This window comes from Pleurodeles waltl, chromosome 3_1, assembly GCF_031143425.1.
Source record: "Pleurodeles waltl isolate 20211129_DDA chromosome 3_1, aPleWal1.hap1.20221129, whole genome shotgun sequence".
NCBI lineage: Eukaryota > Metazoa > Chordata > Amphibia > Caudata > Salamandridae > Pleurodeles > Pleurodeles waltl.
Genome location: NC_090440.1, coordinates 150,655,011 through 150,678,442, shown reverse-complemented (window position 1 = coordinate 150,678,442; position 23,432 = coordinate 150,655,011). Strand labels below are relative to the sequence as shown.

The window sequence follows — 23,432 nt, the reverse complement described above, 5'->3', positions numbered from 1 at the left end:
AAGTATCTGAATATTGAAACCAAGTCTTCTGAAGGTGGGCCATAAAGCCACATCCAGGTACCAGCCTCTTTATGGTCCATTCACACGCCATTCACGCACAACAAACAACCCTTTCATACTGCCGGCCACAGCCTCAATCCAACCAATTACTACACTCACATTAATTTACCACTGCCAGACAAGGGCCCATCACATTCATACGCCACAGGACGGAATACGTTTGACTACATTTTACCACCTCCTTCTTCCTGAACACTACTGAAGGCATGTGTAACAAACCTTTACTAATGACTCCCATGACAGCCACCTGAGGCTCAGGAAGACATGTTTTTCATGTGCCTTTAGCACGCTCACTTTGCTAAATCCAACTCCTTTCAGTTTGTGGATGCATGTTGGGGGTGTCTGAGTATGCCGTACAAAGCGATTCCTTGAACTGAGTGAACATATTTACCTTTGAAACTAAGGCAGACATGCTGGAGAATTCTTTCAATGTTCCCTGAAGAGAAGGTCATAGGCTATGAAAAAGGGCAGTGTTTGGCGCACAGAGGATTCCGTGAGAACGTAGCACATATCCTAGCCAACATTATGTGCAGTGCTGTGACTGTAATGCACTTATCGTACAACAAATTGAACATCTACTAAGTTCCTTTGGAGAATGAACATGAAAAGCGGGTCAGACACTGAAATATATGTGTCATTGTTCTTAAGTGCTGGGATGGCACCAATGGGTTTGAATCCATAGGTGTAGATGATGTACAACTGTACTATCTTTACTATCTGCTTTCTACCTGTGCAATATCCCTGTGAAGGCACACCGACCATAAGCTTTCCTTACCCATTCATGTCTCTGTCCTCATCAGAGTCATGACTTATCCTGTATAATTGCCAAGTGAACTACACTAGTTTGTGGATGCAAGTTGGGGATGTTCAAGTATGCCTTGGGAGGCCTATTCCTCGAACTGAGCGAGCATATCTACCATTGAAACTAAGGCAGACATGCTGATGAAGAAATCCTAAGGTCTCTAAAGTAAAAAAGTCAAACAAATATCCTGTGGGACTCATTCACCAACACAGCCACAAATTGAGTTTGCACACTGTTAGAAATGGGGTCTTTGGTTGACAGTCAGGTTACCCCCTGTTCAAGCAAGGACCCTCACTCTAGTCAGGGTAAAAGAGAATCACCCTCAGCTAACCCCTGCTTACCCCCTTGGTAGCTTGGCAGAGCAGTAGGCTTAACCTCAGGGTGCTAGGTGTAAAGTATTTGTACCAACACACACAGTAACTTCATGAAAACACTACAAAATGACACAACACCGGTTTAGAAAAATAGGAAATATTTATCTAAACAAAACAAGACCAAAACGACAAAAATCCGACATACACAAGTCAAGTTATGAATTTTTAAAGATTAAACTCAAAAATAGCGCTTAGAAACAAAAAATGCTTCAATGAGATGTTAACACGGCGTCGTGACGGAGTCGTTCCCAACAAGCCGACACCAGCGGCGCCGGACACGGAGTCGTGTAGACCCCCAAGTACAGTACCTTTGGTGAAGAGTGAAAACAAGCCGAGGCGCGAAGTCAGGAATCGCGGCATCTGTGCGAAACGTTGAATCCGTGCACTTCAAGCGGCGTCGGTCACGACGTGGTGCGGCGACTTCCACGGAGTCGCGGACTTCAGCGGGGCTGCTGCGGCGACGGGCCTGCGAAGAGTGTCGCGTTCCAGCGAAGGTCACGGTGTCAGGTGCAGGCGGCGTTACCGGATTCAGCAGCGGCGTCGGTCCGGAGTCGTCCGAAGTCGATTTCCTTGGATTTCCACCAGCTTTCCTTTCAAGGGCCCAGGGACTGGATAGGGCGCCACTTGTCAGAGCAGGAGTCTCTACAGAGACTCCAGGTGCTGGCAGAGAGAAGTCTTTGCTGTCCCTGAGACTTCAAACAACAGGAGGCAAGCTCTAACTCAAGCCCTTGGAGATTTCTTCACAAGATGGAAGGCACACAAAGTCCAGTTTTTGCCCTCTTACTCTGGCAGAAGCAGCACTGCAGGAAAGCTCCACAAAGCACAGTCACAGGCAGGGCAGCACGTCTTCCTCAGCTATCAGCTCTTCTCCAGGCAGTTTCCTCTTGGTTCCAGAAGTGTTTCTCAAGTCTGTAGATTTGGGTGCCCTTCTTATACCCATTTTAGTCTTTGAAGTCACCTTTCTTCAAAGGGGACTCACACCTACTTGTGAAATCCTGCCTTGCCCAGGCAAGTCATCAGACACACAGCAGGGGGTTGGAGCCGGCATTGTCAGAGGCAGGCACAGTCCTTTCAGTTGAGAGTGACCACTCCACCCCTCCCTCCTAGCAGAGATGGCTAATCAGGAAATGCAGGTTACACCCCAGCCCCCTTTGTGTCACTGTCTGGTGTGAGGTGAAAAACAACCCAACTGTCAAACTGACCCAGACAGGGAATCCACAAACACGGCAGAGTCACAGAATGGTTTAAGCAAGAAAATGCTCACTTTCTAAAAGTGGCATTTTCAAACGCACAATCTTAAAATCAACTTTACTAAAAGATGTATTTTTAAATTGTGAGTTCAGGGACGCCAAACTCCACATGTCCATCTACTCTCTAGGGGAATCTACACTTTAATCATATTTAAAGGTAGCCCCCATGTTATCCTATGAGAGAGACAGGCTTTGCAACAGTGAAAAACGAAATTGGCAGTATTTCACTGTCAGGACATATAAACCACATTACTATATGTCCCACCTTATCCATACACTGCACCCTGCCCTTGGGGCTACCTAGGGCCTACCTTAGGGGTGCCTTACATGTAAGAAAAGGCAAGGTTTAGGCCTGGCAAGTGGGTACACTTGCCAAGTCGAATTTACAGTGTAAAAATACACTTACAGACACTGCAGTGGCAGGTCTGGGACATGATTACAGAGCTACCTATGTGGGTGGCACAACCAGTGCTGCAGGCCCACTAGTAGCATTTGATTTACAGGCCCTGGCACCTCTAGTGCACCTTACTAGGGACATACTAGTAAATCAAATATGCCAATCATGGATAAACCAATTACATACAATTTACACGGAGAGCATATGCACTTTAGCACTGGTTAGCAGTGGTAAAGTGCTCAGAGTTGAAAAGCCAACAGCAACAGGTCAGAAAAAAAATACGAGGCAGGAGGCAAAAAGACTGGGGATGACCCTGCATAAGCAAAAGTCCAACACACACTTTCAAACTAGTAGAAATGTTGGTGAATATGTCCAACAGGACATTTGTTTGACTTATTACACTTACTCTGGTTCTCGTTGGCAATCATGGTAGTCCCTGTGTAGCATACTTAAGTTCCCAAGCACTTCAAAATTCAGTCATGCTTTTAACATTTTGCCACACATGGTACTCCGTGACAATGTGGCATATGTTCTGTCCACTAGTATGTGCAGTATGGGGACTATAATGCACGTTAATTGAACAGGACACCTACCACGTTCTGATGGTGGATATAGGTCTCAAGCAGGACATAAGGAAGTCCATTATTTCCTGAAGTAGATAAAGTAAAATTCTGTGCCTGCTTGCCTAACGAAGCAGTGGCCCATGGACGTTCGTTATCCATGCACAGCCACTGAAGGGATTACCCAACGACAGCTCCACCTTAGTCGATTTCCCACTTTAGTATGATATGACGTAAAGCAAGTAGGGACACAGAGGGCTGGTTGAGATGGGCACTGGGGACAATAATACTAACTCTCCTGCCGCTTTCCATGCTTCGAGTACACTTTACAGCGATGACATGGATGATCCTTTTTGGGTGTTTTAGGAATGTGATCAGCAAAGTGTCGCTCCTGCAGCCTTGCCACATCCTCCAGAACATTTGAGGTGGAGGCTGTTGCTGCTTCTGTAACAGCAGTGAGTCTTTCAAATACAGACTACTGGAAGTCAAGGAAAGTCATGAGTCTTCCTGTGGTCGTCTCACGATAAACAACATATGCATTGTATGTTGCCATCTTGATCAGGTGGGTAAACAGTGTATTGTACCAAGTGCAAGTTTTACGACACGCATTGTATGGTTGAAGAACCTGGTCGTTCTTGTCCACTCCGCCCATGTACTTATTGTAATCAAGTATTCAGATGGGCTTGTGGACTTCGGCCATCTGACCCCAAACAGTGATGGGGGAAGAGATCTCATCATGAATTGTAGTGAGCACGTATACATCACACCTATCCTAGAACATGACTGCGAGCAGTTCGTTGGAACACAAAGCAGTACTCTGGGATTTCTGGAGCTTCGTGCAAACAAGCTCCTGCGGGAATCTTTTGTGGTTACAATGAACTGTACCACTGGCCACAGTGCCAGCTTTGTAGAGCTCACTGAACAGCTCTACTCATGTATGGAAATTGTCCACATAAAGGTTATAACCTTTGTGAAGGAGTGGCTGGACAAATTCCCATACAATCCTTCCTGTGACCCCTAATGTGGGAGGGCAACCTACAGGGTTTAGGGTAGAAACTTTATATACACTCTCAAGCTGTACACATAGCCAGAAGAGCTCTCACACAGCATGTACAACTTTATGCCATAGCAAGCTCTTTTGCTCGCAATGTACTGTCTGAACAGCAACCTTACTTTCTACAGGATCAAGGACTCACCGACTGCTATATTTTTTCCAGGAGTATAGATCTCGGGAAATCTTGCAGACAAATGTTCCACGACAGGCCAAATTTTGAACAACCTGTCACGGTCTGGATGGTCCCGGGACAATGCAGCAGAATTGTCATTGAAATGCAGAATGTGCTGCAGGAGCAAAAAACGATCTCTGCTTATGTATGGTGTGAAGATGGGGGTTACCCAAACCGTGGGAGTCATCCAGTAGGACTGCAAGGTGGGTTTCTGCACTAACCTCATATCTTCAACTCCGCCAGCAAAGTGGGAGTCCACTGGCATGCCCTAGAACGGGACCCTAGAGTGCCTCCATGCTCCCTCAGAAAATGGTCTGCATGCAAATTTGTTTGCTGCACAATTTCCTGAAGGAAGTCAACATCCAAAAATAGATGGACATAGTCAACTGGCAAAAAGTTGGCCATATCGAATTTACATCCAGCGTCACCAGTAAAAGGTGGAATTTGGGGCAGAACTAAATCGGGGTGCTTTCAAGCGAGCAATCTCTCTGTGATTGTGGCCGCACACACCTGCTCTCTGGGCTTGGCTAACCCAGTGTTGTCCCGCTGCACAGACTGTGCTTGCGAAGGGACAGCATGACTATTGTCATCGTCTCCCTCAGAATCACTGGAAGAGGTGTCGTCGGATGTGACTCCGCCGACTGAAAAATCACTCCCAGGTTCTGCCCCACTGTCCTCTACCTCAGATGCTGTCTCAGTCTCTGATCCTGCCTCAGAGCTATCCTCCATAACTTGAATTAGGGCTTGAGCAGCAGTCATCCAACCAGACACCATCTCTGCTACAGGCTAAACTGTCCCTCTAAAGTACTAGCCTACGTAGAAGACAGAGTCACAAAATTGCTTTTGGGTGTGTGTGATGGGTCCAATAGTAAATGTCGTCACCTTACCTTTGCTTCTTCTCTGATTCTGCAGATTCTCTGAAGACACTGAAAAAAACAAAAAAGACACACTATTACTTCACCTTACCACATACCCATCATCACAGCCCTTAGCGCTGTGCGACAGTCATTTTTGGTGCTCTGCCTCCCATGCCTTCTCTTCTAATTCCCTCAGTACCACCCAGCAAAAGTGTCCCTTATATCTCCATAGCCCCCTCCACATACATTTCATTTGTTTTAAACACAGGTAACGCCTGGCTTTACTAATCCACTCAGCTAAATACATGTATATCCTTTGCAGCAGGCATATAAACCATCTGAGCTACTTTATGGCGTCAAAACTGCCACTAGACAAAAGACAGATCTATTTCTATCTAGAGAGAATCTATCTCTCTCTACTCTCTCTCTCTTATATATATATATATATATATATATATATATATATATATATATATATATATGGTGCGACTCTCTTTTTCTGCTTTTTAATGAAGTGACAGAAACCTTCTTTATATCACTTTTATATATGCATGGTTTCCCTGGAGGCCGATAGTGGCTCCCGGAAAACAAAACATGTAAAAAAGATATATATATATATATATATATATATATATATATATATATACATACATATATTTATTTATATATATATACAAATATTTATATATATACACATCTATAGAGAGATTTGTCTCTCGTTACATATATATATATATAGATATATATATACACAAAAACACCATGCCGCCTGGAAACGCGACCCCTGTCACAACATCACAACACGCCAAGACTACTTGAACATCAGCGTGTTTATTAAATCACAGAACCTTACGCGTTTCGGAGCCTCCGCTCCTTGTTCACAGGTTAATACAGTGCCCACTTTCATTACTACTTAAATACCACCAACATCAACGTTATCTCGCAACTACATTGGCAACATAAACAAAGGACTAACAGAGATTAAAATTCTTTCAAAATACTCTTTGAGTTTGCTGTGATGTATTCAAATATAGGACAAACAATACCTCCTATTATCAAGTCACATTGAAAAGTAAACAGTTTCAAATAAGCAAGCCAAGGGCCACTATGAGCGCAAAGGAAACACACAAAAGGAAACAGAAGTTCACTCACAGTGAAACGTATCTGCAAAAGTGCAATTATCCATGCAACCCGCAAAAGTGCAAATATTCCTGTGTTTCCCCAATGAAATCACCCTAATTTTAAAAGGCAAGCCCACAAACCAACCAAACTGATGGGCTTGGCATGGTTAAAAGCCCACAGAGAGATTACACCAGGGACAGAGCGCTTTGCGCTCGACCCTAAAAATGTCCCATTACGCACTCCCCAGGAAAACCATAATTTAAAAAAAAAAAAATATGCCACCTGGGCGGCCCGTGTAGGAAGGGCCGACCCCGCCATTTCTTTTTTAAACCCATTTATTTCTTATTCTGGGGGGGCGCAATCACTTCCCCAGAAGAACCCCAACATCTTTTTTTATTATTTTGTGCTCCCATGGTTGGGGGCTGGCCCACTTACATGGGGGCCGATCCCTCCAGACAACATCCCTGCTGCCTAGGGACGTTGCCTGGCCATGGATCGCAGCCACACTGCAATCCATGGCCAGGAAATGGTGCCAGGAAGGCATCGATGGAAAAAAGACACTCTGCCCTTTCCAACTATGCCTCCCTGGCATCTGGGGAGGCCGTTTTGGCCTTTTTTTCACCACCGTGGTGGGGAGAGGATGCTCACCTGCTCCTCCACTGCTCCGCTGGGGAAGAATGTGATGTCAGTGCGCCTCGCTGACATCACAGAGGGATGGGTGGGGGGCGGGTATAACGCGGAAGTTCTCCCGCATCTCCAGGGGTAACAAAAAAGAAATTGGAGGATTTTTTAACCCCCTCCTTGGTGTCGGCCACTGCTGATCATGACCCACACCAGGGAGGTAGTGCGGGCACCGGCCAGTGGCTGCAGCCCGCACCTATGGGGTTAAACACCTGCAGGATCTATTCTTAATGGTGTCAGTGTGGAGCTCCAACAGGATGAGAAGAATGAGAACGAGCCAGGAATTCCAAAAACTACAACAGTACAAATCTGGAACATCACATCAACCATTATTTGTGTGAACAAAAGAGGAGGGTCACCTGGGGCCGCACTTGCAGCCTCCTCCTGTGTCAGGGGACTAGAAGGATAAGTTTGGGACTAGAATCTATACAGGGGGTGTGTACTATCTATCCGGGAATTTTTTTTCCACAGAAGGGGTAAAACAGATACAAGCAAGCACCTGAAGTAGGGAGGACAGAAGCTGAACACTGCAGTAGCCATGAACAGGCTGTGATCGGGAAACTGAAATTCTGTAAAGAGAAACTATAAGATAACAAAATGACTACAACAAAGTGGTGCAAGGGAGATGAGAGATAAACTATCATAAATGATAGTTTGAATGCTCTTTTGATAGTGATCTCTCTGTGAGGTGGAAAGATCTTAGAAAAATGCAAGGAGCATTTTAATCTCACAGAGGTCAGGGAGACACCCAGCAGCACCCATGGAGAAAAAGCACCGGGTGGTTCTCCGTGACAAAGGCATAAGCCCTGGAGTCTGACTGGTACCTTTGGGAGCAACGACAATCAAGATTATAATATAAACACACATGAAGACACAGGGGAGCAGTGGAAAGAACATGGAACAGGAACAGGGCTCTGGGAAAAGCAGGACTGGAATCAAGCTCATGTTGAGGAACGGAATACACAGCTCATAAGACAAGGAGTTTACACATAACAGGGCAAATTAGGACGGGTGCAGACAAAACCAGGAATAATGACTACAAGGGAAACAGGAAAACAAGAGCTAGAAACTGAATCAAAAAGCAAGCCTGGAAAGCAGCCATATGGATGCTACAGCACAGGGTGACTCAACCACCAAGTCATCTGAAAACCGCTGCACTCAGAGCTCACAAGGCTGAAATAGCAGGATGCCCAGGAGAAGAGCACAGGTGCAGGGAGAGAGCTCGATGCAAGTAAAAAAACAGGTGCAAGGAATCAGGGAACCACTAATGAAGGGAAGGCTGAACAGGGACATGGAAAAGGGAAGACCAGGAAAACCAAAGACACAAGACAGGAAACAGGGAAGCCAGGCGCAGAGTACTGACCAGAAACATAAGATTGAAAAAGTCCAAAAAGCAGGTATAAAAGGGTCAGAAAGGCTGTATGATCCAGGGTTGAAGACAGAGAATAAGCACCACGACCAGTATGTTATTGGGGCATGATTTGAAGACAGAAAGGACTACAAGGTCCATGATGCATCAGGATGGTAGTGTGGAAGCCTGGTCTGGGATCTGATGTGGAACGTCGAAAGCAAGGTGTTGTGAAGAGTTCTGTCATATTCTGCTGAAACATCTGAACCCCACAGGGACCACATGAACATCACTTGATGGCAGTATGGTAGAACCCTGACATCCTGTACAAGTTCACATAATTAACAACAGACTATCAACATGAAGAGAAGGAGATCAAAACTTTACTTTCACAACGCTTAAAGGGAAACGAAAGAAGTAGTGTAGTAACAGTGCCATGGGTCCTAAAAAACAAAAAGAGGCCCCTATTCCATATAGTTTGACAGTAAAATAAATCTAAAAATTAAATGCAATGGTTTTCTCTGACCCTGGTGCCCTGGTGCCATAGCTCCTGTTGCACCCTTGATAGCTTTTGCCCTCGTGGATGAAATAAAGCAATGCTAGTCATAATTTTCAGCAAAAGCACTTTGGGATTTGTCTTCAGAAGTAATAAAAAAAGTAGAACTTAAGGGCATATTTACAGGCCCCGTATGTTTCCAGAGCGTCACTTTTATTGATGCTCCGGTGACGCAGACTGCAGAACCAAATCTATGAGGCCACGCAAAGCCACCTTGTGTGGCTTTTTATGGCCTCATAGATATGGAGTAAGGCAAGGCAGCGCACGTCACTGCATTGCCTTACTCTGCATCAGGGCGGTGTTCCATGGGTGTTGCAATGGGTTTTCTCAAGCAACACCCATGGGTATTGACGCTGCCCCATATTTACTAAATGACGTAAACCTGAGACAGCGCCAAAACCTTATGCCTCCCCAGGGGTGGTGTAACAAGGAGAAATGTTTTTATTTCTCCTCGTTTTTAGGTCTAGCCTAGGCAGCACGCTTGCGCTGTCTGCAAGACATGCTGTATTCAGTCTATGGGCTTTAACCACGTCCACTATTGCCATTCGTTCTTTTTTGAGCTTGTCTTAAATGCTTCCATTTTATTCAAACCACTTTAGTGAAAACACTGTTTAGAAAGGCACCAAAAGTTTCAGGTTCAGTTTATTCTTATACCTCTGCTCAGGTATGCTTAATTGATGTTTTCCAAGCCACCTTTCCCTCCACTGCTGTTTTAGAAATAATTGGCTCTGTGTAGGGAGACACACACTCATCCACTTTCAGTCTTCCTCATTTTAAAGACCTCTAAACCGTGCTGCAGCTGCTTCTCTGGTCCCAGTGATAAATGCTCATTCTTAATTTTATAGGCAGTGCTGCTAGCTGCTTCTCTGGTCCCAGTGGTACTTCCTAATTCTAAGCCCTCTAGACAGTGATGCAAGCTGCTTCTCTGGTCCCAGTGGTAATTCCTAATTCTTAGTCCCACAGACAATGATGCAGCTGCTTCCCTGGTCCCAATGATAATTCCTTACTCTAAGACCTCTAGACAGTGCTGCAGCTGCTTCTCTAGTCCCAGTGGTAAATCCTCATTTTTAATACTCTAGGCAGAGCTGCTTGCTTTTCTGGTCCCATTGGTAATTCCTCATTCTAAGTCCTCTAGACAATGCTGAAAGCTGCTTCTCTGGTCCCGTCGGTAATTCCACATTCTAAGTCCTCTAGATAGCACTGCTAGATCCTCCTCTGGCACCAGTGGTAATTCCTCATTCTAAATCCTTTGGGGCACTGCTACAGCTGTTTCTCTCATCCCAGTGGTAATTTCTCATTCTTAGTCCTGTAGACAGTGCTGCAGCCGGCTTCTCTGGACCCAGTGTTAATTCCGCATTCTAAGTCCTCTACACAGTGCTGCAGCTGTTTCCCTGGTCCCAGTGGTAATTCATCATTCTCTGTCCTCTAAGAAGTGCTGCTAACTGCTTCTTGGTCCTGTAGGCAATTCTTCATTCTCAGTCCTCTAGACAATGCTGCAAGCTGCTTCTCTATTCCTGTTGGTCATTCCTCATTCTAAGTCCTCTAGACAGTGCTGCTAGCTGCATCTCTGGTCCCAGTAGTAATTCCTAATTCTAAGCCCTCTAGACAGTGATGCAAGATGCTTCTCTGGTCCCAGTGGTAATTCCTTGTTTTTAGTCCTGCAGACAATGATGCAGCTGCTTCCCTGGTCACAGTGATAATTCCTTATTCTAAGTCCTCTAGACAGTGCTGCAGCTGCATCTCTAGTCCCAGTGGTAAATCATCATTTTTAATCCTCTAGGCAGGGTTGCTTGCTTCTTCTCTGGTCCCAGTGGTAATTCCTCATTCTAAGTCCTCTACACGGTGCTGCAGCTGCTCCTCTGGTCCCAGTGGTAATTCATCATTCTTAGTCCTCTAAGAAGTGCTGCTAGCTGCGTCTTGGTCCTGTTGGCAATTCTTCATTCTAAGTCCTCTAGACAATGCTGCAAGCTGCTTCTCTATTCCCGGTCATTCCTCATTCTAAGTCCTCTAGACAGTGCTGCTAGCTGCTTCTCTGGTCCCAGTGGTAATTCCTAATTCTAAGCCCTCTAGACCAGTGGTTTCCAAACTTTTTAATGCCGCGCCCCCCAAGTTGAAAAATAAAAATCATTGGGCCCCCCCTCAGAATTTTTCACAATTCTAAAGATGGCAATGTCTAAATATGTCTAGACCTATTTAAACATTGCAGTTAAGTACTGTTACCTTTTTAAAAATGCAATAACATGCTTCTGCTTAAAACAAAGGCCTGTCATCTGTACAATGCTTCTTTTGGCCAGAGTCTGGCACTCCCCCTGGGAATCACTTGAGGCCCCCCTAGGGGGGCCCGCCCCCCAGTTTGAAGACCTCTGCTCTAGACAGTGATGCAGGCTGCTTCCCTGGTCCCAGTGGTAATTCCTAATTTTTAGTCCCGCAGACAATGATGCAGCTGCTTCCCTGGTCCCAGTGAAAATTCCTTACTCTAAGTTCTCTAGACAGTGCTGTAGCTGCTTCTCCAGTCCCAGTGGTAAATCCTCATCTTTAATCCTCTAGGCAGGGCTGCTTGCTGCTTCTCTGGTCCCAGTGGTAATTCCTCATTCCAAGCCCTCTAGCCACTGCTGCTAGCTGCTTGTCTGGTCCCATAGGTAATTCCTCATTCTAAGTCCTCTAGACAATGCTGCAAGCTCCTTCTCTGGTCCTGTCAGTTATTCTACATTGTAAGTCGTCTCTAGACAGCGCTGCTAGATCCTTCTCTGGTCCCAGTGGTAATTCCTCATTCTAAGTCCTTTGGGCACTGCTGCAGCTGTTTCTGTCTCCCCAGTGGTAGTTCCTCATTCTTAGTCCTGTAGACAATGCTTCAGCTTCTTCTCTGGACCCAGTGGTAATTCCTCATTCTTAGTCCTGTAGACAATGCTGCAGCTGCTCCTCTGGTCCCGGTAGTAATTCATCATTCTTAGTCCTCTAAGACGTGCTGCTAGTTGCTTCGTGGTCCTGTTGGCAGTTCTTCATTCTAAGTCCTCTAGACAATACTGCAAGCTGCTTCTCTATTCCCGTCAGTCATTCCTCATTCTAAGTCCTCTACACAGTGATGCTAGCTGCTTCTCTGGCCCCAGTGGTACTTCCTCATTCTAAGGCTCTAGACAGTGCTGCTAGATGCTTCTCTGGTCCAAGTGGTAATTCCTCAATCTTAGTTCTTTAGAAAATGCTGCAGCTGCTTCTTTGGCCCCAGTGGTAATTCAACATTCTTAGTCCTGTAGAAATGCTGCAGCTGCTTTTCTGGTCCTGGAGGTAATTCCTCATTCTTTATCCTCTATGAAGTGCTGTCAGCTGCTTGTCTGGTCCCGTGGGTAATTCCTCATTCTAAGTCCTCTAGACAATGCTGCAAGCTGCTTCTCTGGACCTGTCATTAATTACTCATTCTAACTCTTCTAGGCAGCGCTGCTTCTCTCATCCCAGTGGTAATTCCTCATTCATAGTTCTGTAGACAATGCTGCAGCTGCTTCTGTGACCCCAGTGGTAATTCCTCATTTTACGTCTTCTACACAGTGATGCATCTGCTTCTCTGGTCCCAGAGTTAATTCCTCAGTCTTAGTCCTCTAAAAAGAGCTGCTAGCCGCTTCTCAGGTACCATTGGTAATTCCTCATTCTTAGTCCACTAAAAAGAGCTGCTAACTGCATCTCTGATCCGTCAGTAATTCCTCATTCAAAGTCCTCTAGAAAAAGCTGCACGCTGCTTCTCTCATCCCAATGGAAATTCCTCATTCTAAATCCTCTAGGCAGTGCTGCTCGTCTGGTCCCAGTGGTAATTCCTAATTTTAAGTACTCTAGACAGTGCTGCTAGCAGTTTCTCTGGTCATAGGGGTAATTCCTCATTCTTTGTCCTCTAGGAAGTGCTGTTAGCTGCTTCTCTGGTACGGTTGGTTATTCCTCATTCTAAGTCCTATAAACAATGATGCAAGCTGCTTCTCTGGACCCGTCCGTAAATTATCATTCTAAGCCCTCTAGGCAGTGCTGGTAGCTGCTTCTCTTGTCCTAGGGGTAATTCCTCATTCTAAGTCCTCTAGATAGTGCTGCTCGCTGTTTCTCTCAGCCCTGTGGCAGTTCTTCATTCTTAGTGTTGTAGACAGTGATGTAGCTGCTTCTCTGGACCCAGTGCTAATTCCTCATTCTAAGTCCTCTACACAGTGCTGTAGATAATGCTGCAGCTGCTTCTCTGGTCCTTGGAGTAATTCTTCATTCTTTGTCCTCTAGGAAGTGCTGTTAGCTGCTTCTCTGGTCCCTTTGGTAATTCCTCATTCTAAACCCTCTAGACAATGCTGCAAGCTGCTTCTCTGGACCTGTCAGTAATTACTCATTCTAAGCCCCTTCGTAGTGCTGCTAGCTGCTTCTCTTTTCCTAATGGTAATTTTTATTTCTAAGTCCTCTAGACAGTGCTGCTATCTGCTTCTCTCGTCCCAGTGGTAATTCCTCATTCTAAGTCCTGTAGACAATGCTGCAGCTGCTTCTCTGGACCCAGTGGTAATTCCTCATTCTTCGTCCTCTAGGAAGTGCTGCTTCTCTGGTCCCATCAGTAATTCCTCATTCTAAGTCCTCTAGACAATGCTGCAAGCTGCTTCTCTAGTCCCATTGGTAAATCCTCATTCTAAATCCTCTAGGCAGTGCTGCTAGCTGCTTCTTTGGTCCCAATGGTAATTCCTCATTCTAAGTCCTCTAGGCAGTGCTGCTAGCTGTTTTTCTGATCCCAGTGGTAATTCTTCATTTTAAGTCCTCTAGACAATGCTGCAGCTGCTTCTCTGGTCCCAGTGGTAATTCCTCATTATTAGTCCTCTAGGATGTGCTACTAGCAGCTTCTCTGGTCCCGTCGGTAATTCCTCATTCTAAGTCCTCTAGAAAAAGCCGCAAGATGCTTCTCTGGTCCATCAGAGATTCCTCATTCTAAGACCTCTAGACAGTGCAGCTAGCTGCTTCACTGGTCCCAGTGGTAAGTCCTCATTGTTAGTCCTGTAGACAATGCTGCAGCTGCTTCTCTGGACCCAGGGGCAATTCCTCATTTTAAATCCTCTACACAGTGCTGGAGCTGTTTCTCTGATCCCAGTGGTAATTCCTCATTCTTAGCCCTCTAGAAAGTGCTTCAAGCTGCTTCTCTGGGCCCATTAGTAATTACTCATTATAAGTCCTCTAGACAATGCTGCAAGTTGCTTCTCTGGTCCCATAGGTAATTCCTCATTCTAAGTCCTCTAGGCAGTGCTGCTAGCTGTGTCTCTGGTCCCAGTGTTAATCCCTCATTCTAAGTCCTCTAGACACTGCTCCTAGCTGCTTTTCTAGCCCCAGTGGTAATTCCTCATTCTTAGTCCTGTAGACAGTGCTGCAGCTGCTTCTCTGATCCCAATTGTAATTCTTCATTCTAAGTCCTCTAGACAGTGCTGCAGTTGCTTCTCTGGTCCAAGTAGTAATTCCTCATTCTTAGTCCTTCAGGAAGTGCTACTAGCTGCTTTTCTGGTCCTCTTAGTAATTCCTCATACTAAGTCCTCTAGAAAAAGCGGCAAGCTGCTTCTCTGGTCCCGTCAGAAATTCCTCATTTTAAGTCCTCTAGACAGTGCTGCTAGCTGCTTCTCTGGTCTCAGTGGTAATTCCTCACTCTCAGTCCTGTAGACAGTGTTGCAGCTGCTTCTCTGGTCTCATTGGTAATTCCTCATTCTAATTCCTCTAGGAAGTGCTGCTAGCTGCTTCTCTGTTCCCAGTGGCAATTCCTCATTCTAAGTCCTCTTGACAGTGCTGCTAGCTGCTTCTCTGGTCCCAGTGGTAATTCCTAATTTCTAGTCCTGTAGACAATGCTGCAGCTGCTTCTCTGGTCCCATTGGTAATTCCTCATTATTAGTCCCCTAGACAGTGCTGCAGCTGCTTCTCTGTTCCCATCAGTAACTCCTCCAGTCTAAGGGGGTCATTCCGACCCTGGCGGTCCATGACCGCCAGGGCCGGGGACCGCGGAAGCACCGCCAACAGGCTGGCGGTGCTTCCTGGGCCATTCTGACCGCGGCGGTAAAGCTGCGGTCAGAAAAGGGCAACCAGCGGTTTCCCTCCGGTTTACCCCTGGCCCAGGGAATCCTCCATGGCGGCGCTGCTTGCAGCGCCGCCATGGGGATTCCGACCCCCTTCCCGCCATCCTGTTCCTGGCGGTTTTTACCGCCAGGAACAGGATGGTGGGAACGGGTGTCGTGAGGCCCCTGGGGGCCCCTGCACTGCCCATGCCACTGGCATGGGCAGTGCAGGGGCCCCCTAACAGGGCCCCATAATGATTTTCAGTGTCTGCTTTGCAGACACTGAAAATCGCGACGGGTGCCAGAATGGCCGCTGCGGTCTTTTGACCGCGGTGGGGTCATTCGGCGGTTCCCTCCATGCGGGCGGCTCCCGCCGCCCGCCGGGGTCAGAATGACCCCCTAAGTCCTCAAGGCAGTGCTGCAGCTGTGTCTCTGTTCCCAGTGGTTATTCCCCATTCTTAGTCTTCTAGACAGTGCTGTGTCTCTGTTCATACATCCACTACACTCCAAGCCAAAACACATATGTATAATACATTGTCATGTACAACACCAATAGTTCTAACTCTCACAAATGTGAGACCTATTGCATTACAAATGCTTGTTTCCTCTTTCCATTTGTGCTGCATTCTGCAACACTGCGGACTGCTTTTGTGCAGGAAGGTGCCCCTTTCTGCATAAAATATTGATGTATGCTGTGCAGACACTCTTGCACCATGGTGCAAGGGGGGTGAGTTGGCGCTAGGCACCAAATTGTGCGCTAGCACTGGGTGAAAGGACAGGAATGTACCATATTTAATAAATACGGTGCAATCCAGCCAGCAAAAAGACTTGGGATGCTGCCCTACGTCAATCTGTTGTATATATGTCCTTTAGGGTGCTCTCTTTTTACCTTGGTTTTAGCTGAAAGCACCAAGGCACATCAGGCTTTTTGTCTTTGGCTGCTCAAACCTGTGACCCAATGCAGTTGCTATTCAGCCTTCATTCCAGAGCCATGTGTCTTTTGAGATCAATTGAGGTTTAATAAGTAGAGGCTTAATATGGGGGCCTTTATAACACAAACACCTGTGCATTCTGAAAAGCAGATGCAGCTCTGCCCCTTAGTTACAGTGTTGTGCGTACTCGACAGTCAGATGATATAAACTTTTAAAATATGAAATTAGAATGTCTTAATTATTGTATCAGTTGGGGGCGTGGCCTTTCGCCACTGACAATAGCCGCACACTAGAGCGGCTCTCTAGTTGCCAGACGATTATCTCCTGCCATCTGCCCTAAAGTCCTGTCCATCAGAACCCAGTCTGGGTCCCACTACTGAGCTACCTCCCTGATCCTCCCTCCTTGAATGTAGGAGTGATTCCTGGCTTTACTGGCTCTCCTGGCTTCCAGTGGGAGCTGGGCAGTTGAGCCTGAAGCGAAGATCTGCCAAAATGGCGGCTGGAGCTGCTGTAGAACACCAGAGCAGATCAGACCTAGAGCGATCAGAACAGCAAGAGTGCGGTGCCTGGCAGTGGTGGGGGTGGAAGACAGCGGCCTGTGCACCTGTGGGAATCCGGCAGACAGCAGTACCTGATTCAGCAGGTCTGCCGTGGGCAGCACAACAAGAACTGCCTTGCCAGCTGCTGACGAGCATGGTAGCCCTCGCGGGTGTTCCGGTTTGGCAGCAGGCATTGCGCCCTAATTGGTGAGAAATTTGGGAGCGGGGGCCCTTGAGTTTGGAACATAGCCCCTGCATCGGCCTGACAGATCCGGAGACATATTGAGACCTAGTCGCTGGTGAGAAGGGGAGACAGCGGGAGACAGGGAGGCTGTGCCTGGGAGTCGGGGCTCCACTCCTGCCCCCTTTCCCCTTTTAATGGGGGGTTGAGCTTGCTCCCCTCCTCGCCCTTCATTTTGGTACTCTGGAGATCTGTGGCCCCCTGGCAGAAGAAGATAAACACCAGGCCGGAAGAACTACGCTGGGGATGGCTGGCTGGAGTCGAGTCCCCCCGTGTGCATACTCTTTTTGAGTGAGATGGACATTCGACAGGGATGCCACCCATGAGGTACCAATCCTTAACTTGAGGACTCTTTGTAGGCCACAACAATGTTGATGGGACTGTAGGGGCTCCTCCCCTTTCAACGCACAGCAGTCTCTGGAGATTGGCCTATAGGGGTGTGGGTCCACTGGTGTCTGGGTGGCACAGCCCTCCCCTCCCCTCTTGGCCCGCCATTCATGCACTAGCATGCATTGAATTGAACTTGGGTCACAGGCTGACCGTAGAGGTTACTGACGAGCATGGTCTGAAATCAAGGCCGCCGACCCGCACAATCCAACAGTTTAAATGAATACGCAGTCCTGATGACAACGCCTGGGGTAGAGGGCATCAGGGGAGTCGGGCGGTGGGGAAGGCTGACATGAAGCTCAGCTGCTTGCCAAGCCCTTCCTCCGATATATTATGACAGCGATCAAAGACTTGAAGGGAACACTTCAACCTAAACGAGACGTCGTAATGATAGACGTCAATCTCCTGTGAGCGGCCTTTTGCAATGGCTCTGTTAGCAATGGGGTCTCTAGTTGGCAGTCGGTTTGCACCCTGTCCAAGTAGGGACCCTCACTCTAGTCAGGATAAGGGAGATACCTGCTCAGATAACCCCTGCTCACCCCCTTGGTAGCTTGGCACGAGGAGTCAGGCTTTCCTCAGAAGCAATGTGTAAAGCATTTGCACATAAAACACAGTAACACAATGAAAACACTACAAAAGAACACCACACCAGTTTTTAAAAAATAGCCAATATTTATCTATTTAAAACAAGACCAAATACAAGTCGTCCAATGACGACGTCGGTGAGACCAGGGTCGCGCTGCGAAGTGGGGCAATGTGACTCCGTGTGGCGTCGGCACGTCACAGTGCAGGCCAGTGGCATCGTTAGCGGCGTCACAGTGGTTTCTCCTCTTCAACAGCACAAAACACACAGTTCCCAGTGCTACAGGTCGAGGAAAGTGAATTCTTTGGTGTCCCTGAAACTTCCAAGAGGAGGCAAGCTCTAGTCCAAGCCCTTGGAGAACTTTCTCAAGCAGGACACACAGCAAAGTACACACTTTGCACTCTTTTGAGGCAGAAGCAGCAACTGCAGGCCAGTCCAGCAAAGCAACACAGCAAAGGGACAGTACTCCTCATCCAGCTCTTCTCCTTGGCAGAGGTTCCTCTTGATTCCAGAAAGATTCTAAAAGTCTGGGGTTTTGGGTCTTCTTCTCATACCCTTTTCTGCCTATGAAGTTGGCAAACTTCAAAGCAAAGTCTCAAGTGTTTTCAAGATCCTTCCTTGTCCAGGCCAGGCCCTAGGCACACACTAGGGGTTCGGAGACTGCATTGTGTGAGAGCAGGCACAGTCCTTTCAAGTGTGAGTGACCAGTCCTCCCCTCCCTTCCAGCACAGATGGCTAATCAGGATATGCAGGCTAAACCCCAGCCCTTTTGTTTGTCATTGTCTAGAGGAGAGGTGTGAACAGCCCAATTGTCAAACTGACCCAGACGGGGAAGCCACAAACACACAGAGCCACAGAATGGATTAAGCAAGAAAATGCCTACTTTTTAAAAGTGGCACTTTCAAACTAACAATTTAAAAATAAACTTCACTAAAAGATGTATTTTTAAATTGTGAGTTCAGAGTCCCTAAACTCCACATTTCTATCTGCTCCCAAAGGGAAACTGCACTCAAAAGTTAAAGGCAGCCCATAAGTTAACCTATGAGAGAGACCAGCCTTGCAACAGTGAAAACCGAATTTGGCAGTATTTCACTGTTAGGACATGTAAAACACACCAGTACATGTCCTACCTTAAACATATACTGCACCCTGCCCATGGGGCTACCTATGGCCTATTTTAGGGGCGCCTTACATGTATAAAAAGGTTTAGGCCTGGCAAGTGGGTACACTTGCCAAGTCAAATTGGCAGTTTAAAACTGCACACACAGACACTGCAGTGGGAGGTCTGAGCCATGGTTACAGGGCTACTAATGTGGGTGGCACAACCAGTCCTGCAGGCCCTCTAGTAGGATTTGATTTACAGACCCTTGGCACCTCTAGTGCACTTTACTGGGGACTTACCAGTAAGTCAAATATGCCAATCATGGATAAACCAATCAACAGTACAATTTCTATAGGGAGCACTTGCACTATAGCACTGATTAGCAGTGGTAAAGTGCGACGAGACAATAAACCAGCAAATACAGACCAGAAAAAAATAGGAAGAAGAAGACAAAAAGTTTGGGGATAACCCTGCAAAAAGGGTCATTTCCAACACAACCCCCTCCCAGCCTAAAGCCAGGGTAGGCCAATAAATACCTTGCTGGACTTCCCTGCTCAGGGCGATAGACCCTGGATAATGGCCCACTACTGCAGGAGCTCTTGCCGGCTCTATGCCTCTCTGAACCCAGGTTGATCCCTCGGTGAACATTCTCAGGGCCCACTGAACTAGCCTTGGGGGAACTCTTCTTCTCATCTGAGGACTCCAGCTGTGCAGCATCTAACCTTACCTTGCTCATAGATGCATCCCAGTAGGCAGACAGTACCACCAGGGCCAACAGTGTGATGTGGCCCATTCCACCCCTGGGGTCTGACTTCAGTTCTCCTCCCAGGGAAAACTCTGACCCCAAGGATAACAACCAACAGAGGTCACTGACAGCTGTCAGTGTCAAGAGCCAGGCCCCAGGCCATCCTAGGGTCTCTAGCCTCTGTGGTTTTAAAAAGTGGGGGGCAGTAACCCCAGGTGACTTGCACCCTTTTTCCATTTCATCTCCCACCAGTTCAGGAGTGGTGTCCTGAGACTAGTCCCAGACCCTTGGGTCTGTACCCTCAGGCTGAGCAGGGGAAGGGGTGGGCTCTTCCTCCTCCTGTCCCTCTTGCTGGGGTCCTGTACTTTCTGCCTTGGAGTGGTACGCCCAGACAACTGGACTGTGATGGCGCCTCTGGGGGCCACCCCTCCCAGTTCCCCTGACACCCGGGGCAACTCATTCCCCAGAAGGCAGTCTATGGGCATCTGGGGACTGCCTATAACCTGCCTCTGGGTCACCACCTGTAGGCAGGTAGCCTCTTTCTAGCCTTGTTAACCCCACTTTTGGCCTGTTTGTGAGTATAGGTCAGGGTGTTTTTAATGTCTCACTGGGATCCTGCTTGCCAGGACCCAGTGCTCATAGTGAAAACCCTATGTTATCAGTGTGTTTGATATGTGTCACTGGGATCCTGCTAGCCAGAACCCCAGTGCTCCTAAGTTTGTGGCCTATATGTGTTCCCTGTGTAGTGCCTAACTGTATCACTGAGGCTCTGCTAATCAGAACCTGTGTTTATACTCTCTCTGCTTTTAAAATTGTCACTGCAGGCTAGTGACTTATTTTACCAATTCTGATTGGCACAATGGATATATGGTATATGGTACCTAGGTACCCAGGGTATGGGGGTTCCAGGAGATCCCTATGGGCTGCGCATTTCTTTTGCCACCCACAGGGAGCTCAGACAATTCTTACGCAGGACGCCACTGCGGCCTGAGTGAATTAACGTCCATGTTATTCAACAGCCATTTTACACTGCACTTAAGTAACTTATAAGTCACCTATATGTCTAACCCTCACTTAGTGAAGGTTAGGTGCAAAGTTACTTAGTGTGTGGGCACCCTGGCACTAGCCAAGGTGCCCCCACATTGTTCAGGGCGAATTCCCAGGACTGTGTGAGTGCGGGGACACCATTACACGTGTGCACTACATAAAGGTCAATACCTATATGTAGCGTCACAATGGTAACATGTCTAGGATCATGGAATTGTCATCCCAATACCATTCTGGTTTTGGGGTCGCAATTCCATGCATCCTTGGGTCTCCAGCATAGAGCCCGGGTACTGCCAAACTAACTTTCCGAGCTCCTCCAGTGTGTCCCAGCCCTCTGCCATCTTGGATGCAGAGGTGTGAGGGTACAATGGACAGCTCTGAGTGGCCAGTGCCAGCAGGAGACGTCAGAGACCCCTCCTGATAGGTGCTTACCTTTCTCAGTAGCCAATCCTCCTCTGTGGACTATTTAGGGTGTCTCCTGTGGGTATCTCACAGATAATGAATGCAAGAGCTCACCAGAGTTCCTCTGCACTTCCCTTCGACTTCTGCCAAGGATCGACCGCTGACTGCTCCAGGACGCCTGCATAACCGCAACAAAGTAGCAAGAAGACTACCAGCAACATTATAGCGCCTCATCCTGCCGGCTTTCTCAACTGTTTCCTGGTGGTGCATGTTCTGAGGGCTGTATGCCTTCACCCTGCACTGGAAGCCAAGAAGAAATCTCCCATGGGTCGATGGAATCTTCCACCTGCCAACGCAGGCACCTAACTTCTGCATTACCGGTCCTCTGGGTCCCCTCTCATCCTGACGAGCGTGGTCCCTGGAACACAGGAACTGGGTCCTAGTGTCTTCGACAATCCAGTGGCCCTTCTGTCCAAATTTGGTGGAGGTAAGTCCTTGCCTCCCCACGCCAGACAGTAATCCTGTGTACTATGTGAACTGCAGCTACTCGGGCTTTTGTGCATTTCTGCAAGACTTCCTTCATGCACAGCCTAGCCCAGGTCCCCAGCACTCCGTCCTGCATTGCCCAACTCACTGAGTTGGACTCCAACATTGTGGGACCCTCCTTTGTGACTCTGAGTCGACCACTGTCCTCAGATCTTCTAAGTGCCTGTTCAGGTGCTTCTGCGGGTACTGCCTGCTTCTGCGTGGGCTCTCCGTGGTGCTGAGCACCCCCTCTGTCTCCTCCTCCAAGGGGCCACCCCCTGGTCCTCCATGGGCCCTAGCAGCACACAAAATCCTCAACTGCGACTCTTGCAGCTAGCAAGGCTTGTTTGTGGTCTTTCTGCGTGGAAACAACTCTGCATCCTCCAGCACACCGTGGGACATCTTCTGAGCAAAGGAGAAGTTCCTGGCACCTTCCATTGTTGCAGAATCTTCGGCTTCTTCCACCCGGAGGCAGCCCTTTTGCACCTTCATCGGGGGTTTAGTGGACTCCTGCCCCCCCTGGACACTTGCGTGACTCTTGGACTTGGTTCCATTCCTTTACAGGTCCTCAGGTCCAGGAATCCGTCTTCAGTGTTTTGCAGTCAGTTGTTGTCCTTGCAGAATCCCCTATCTCGACTTTACTGTCTTTCTGGGGTAGTAGGGTAACTTTACTCCTACTTTTCAGGGTCTTGGGGTGGGGTATCTTGGACACCTTTAGTGTTTTCTTACACTCCCAGTGACCCTCTACACACTAGACTAGGCTTGGGGTCCATTTGTGGTTCGCATTCCACTTTTGGAGTATATGGTTTGTGTTGCCCCTAGGCCTATTTCTCCCTATTGCATTCTATTGTGTCCTACAGGGTTTGCACTACTTTTCTAACTGTTACTTACCTGAATTCGGTTTGTGTGCATATATTTTGTGTATATTACTTACCTCCTAAGGGAGTATATCCTTTGAGATACTTTTGGCATAGTGTCACTAAAATAAAGTAGCTTTATTTTTAGTAACTCTGAATATTGTGTTTCCTTATGATATAGTGATATATGATATAAGTGGTATAGTGGGAGCTTTGCATGTCTCCTAGTTCAGCCTAAGCCGCTCTGCTATAGCTACCTCTATTAGCCTAAGCTGCTACAACACCTCTATTCTACTAATAAGGGATAACTGGACCTGGCACAAGATGTAAGTACCACAAGGTACCCACTATAAACCAGGCCAGCCTCCTACACCACCCCACTCCACTCTAGGGATACCAGGGCCATAGGGCGGAAGAAGTCCTGCCCATGGGCTGGCGTCACCCTACACACCGGCCCGGTGTACTGCTCTGAGGAGACAAGCCTTTCCACCATCATGGTGTGGCTAGCCCCACTGTCCCTCAGAGCGGTGACTGGGACCCAATTCACTGTCACCTGGTGGAAGTGCCAACTCCCACCCTCTGGGATCACCAACTCACCCTCTGAGTCCACCTCCCAACTAAGGGATATCAGGACATGATCTATGACCTGCCCCTGGGGGCTACCTCCCACTAAGGCAACATTGGCCACCTCGGTAGAGGGGCCACCAGTGAGGGTTCTCTTAGGACAGACAGAGTCCCAACTGGAGACACTCAAGCACCGGGGTTGAAAATGGGGTGCACTGGGCCACCACCCACCAGAACCGCCCT

The 23,432-nt window shown here is 47.6% G+C and overlaps 1 long non-coding RNA gene across 1 annotated transcript in view; it reads right to left on the bottom strand.

Moving 5' to 3' along the window:
- LOC138283168 (uncharacterized) overlaps positions 1 to 23,432 on the bottom strand; it is a 193,236-nt gene that overhangs the window by 151,844 nt on the left and 17,960 nt on the right. The window contains exon 2 of the long non-coding RNA XR_011201102.1: positions 5,557 to 5,595. This is a non-coding gene — a long non-coding RNA (uncharacterized lncRNA). The remainder of the gene's footprint in view (positions 1 to 5,556; positions 5,596 to 23,432) is intronic.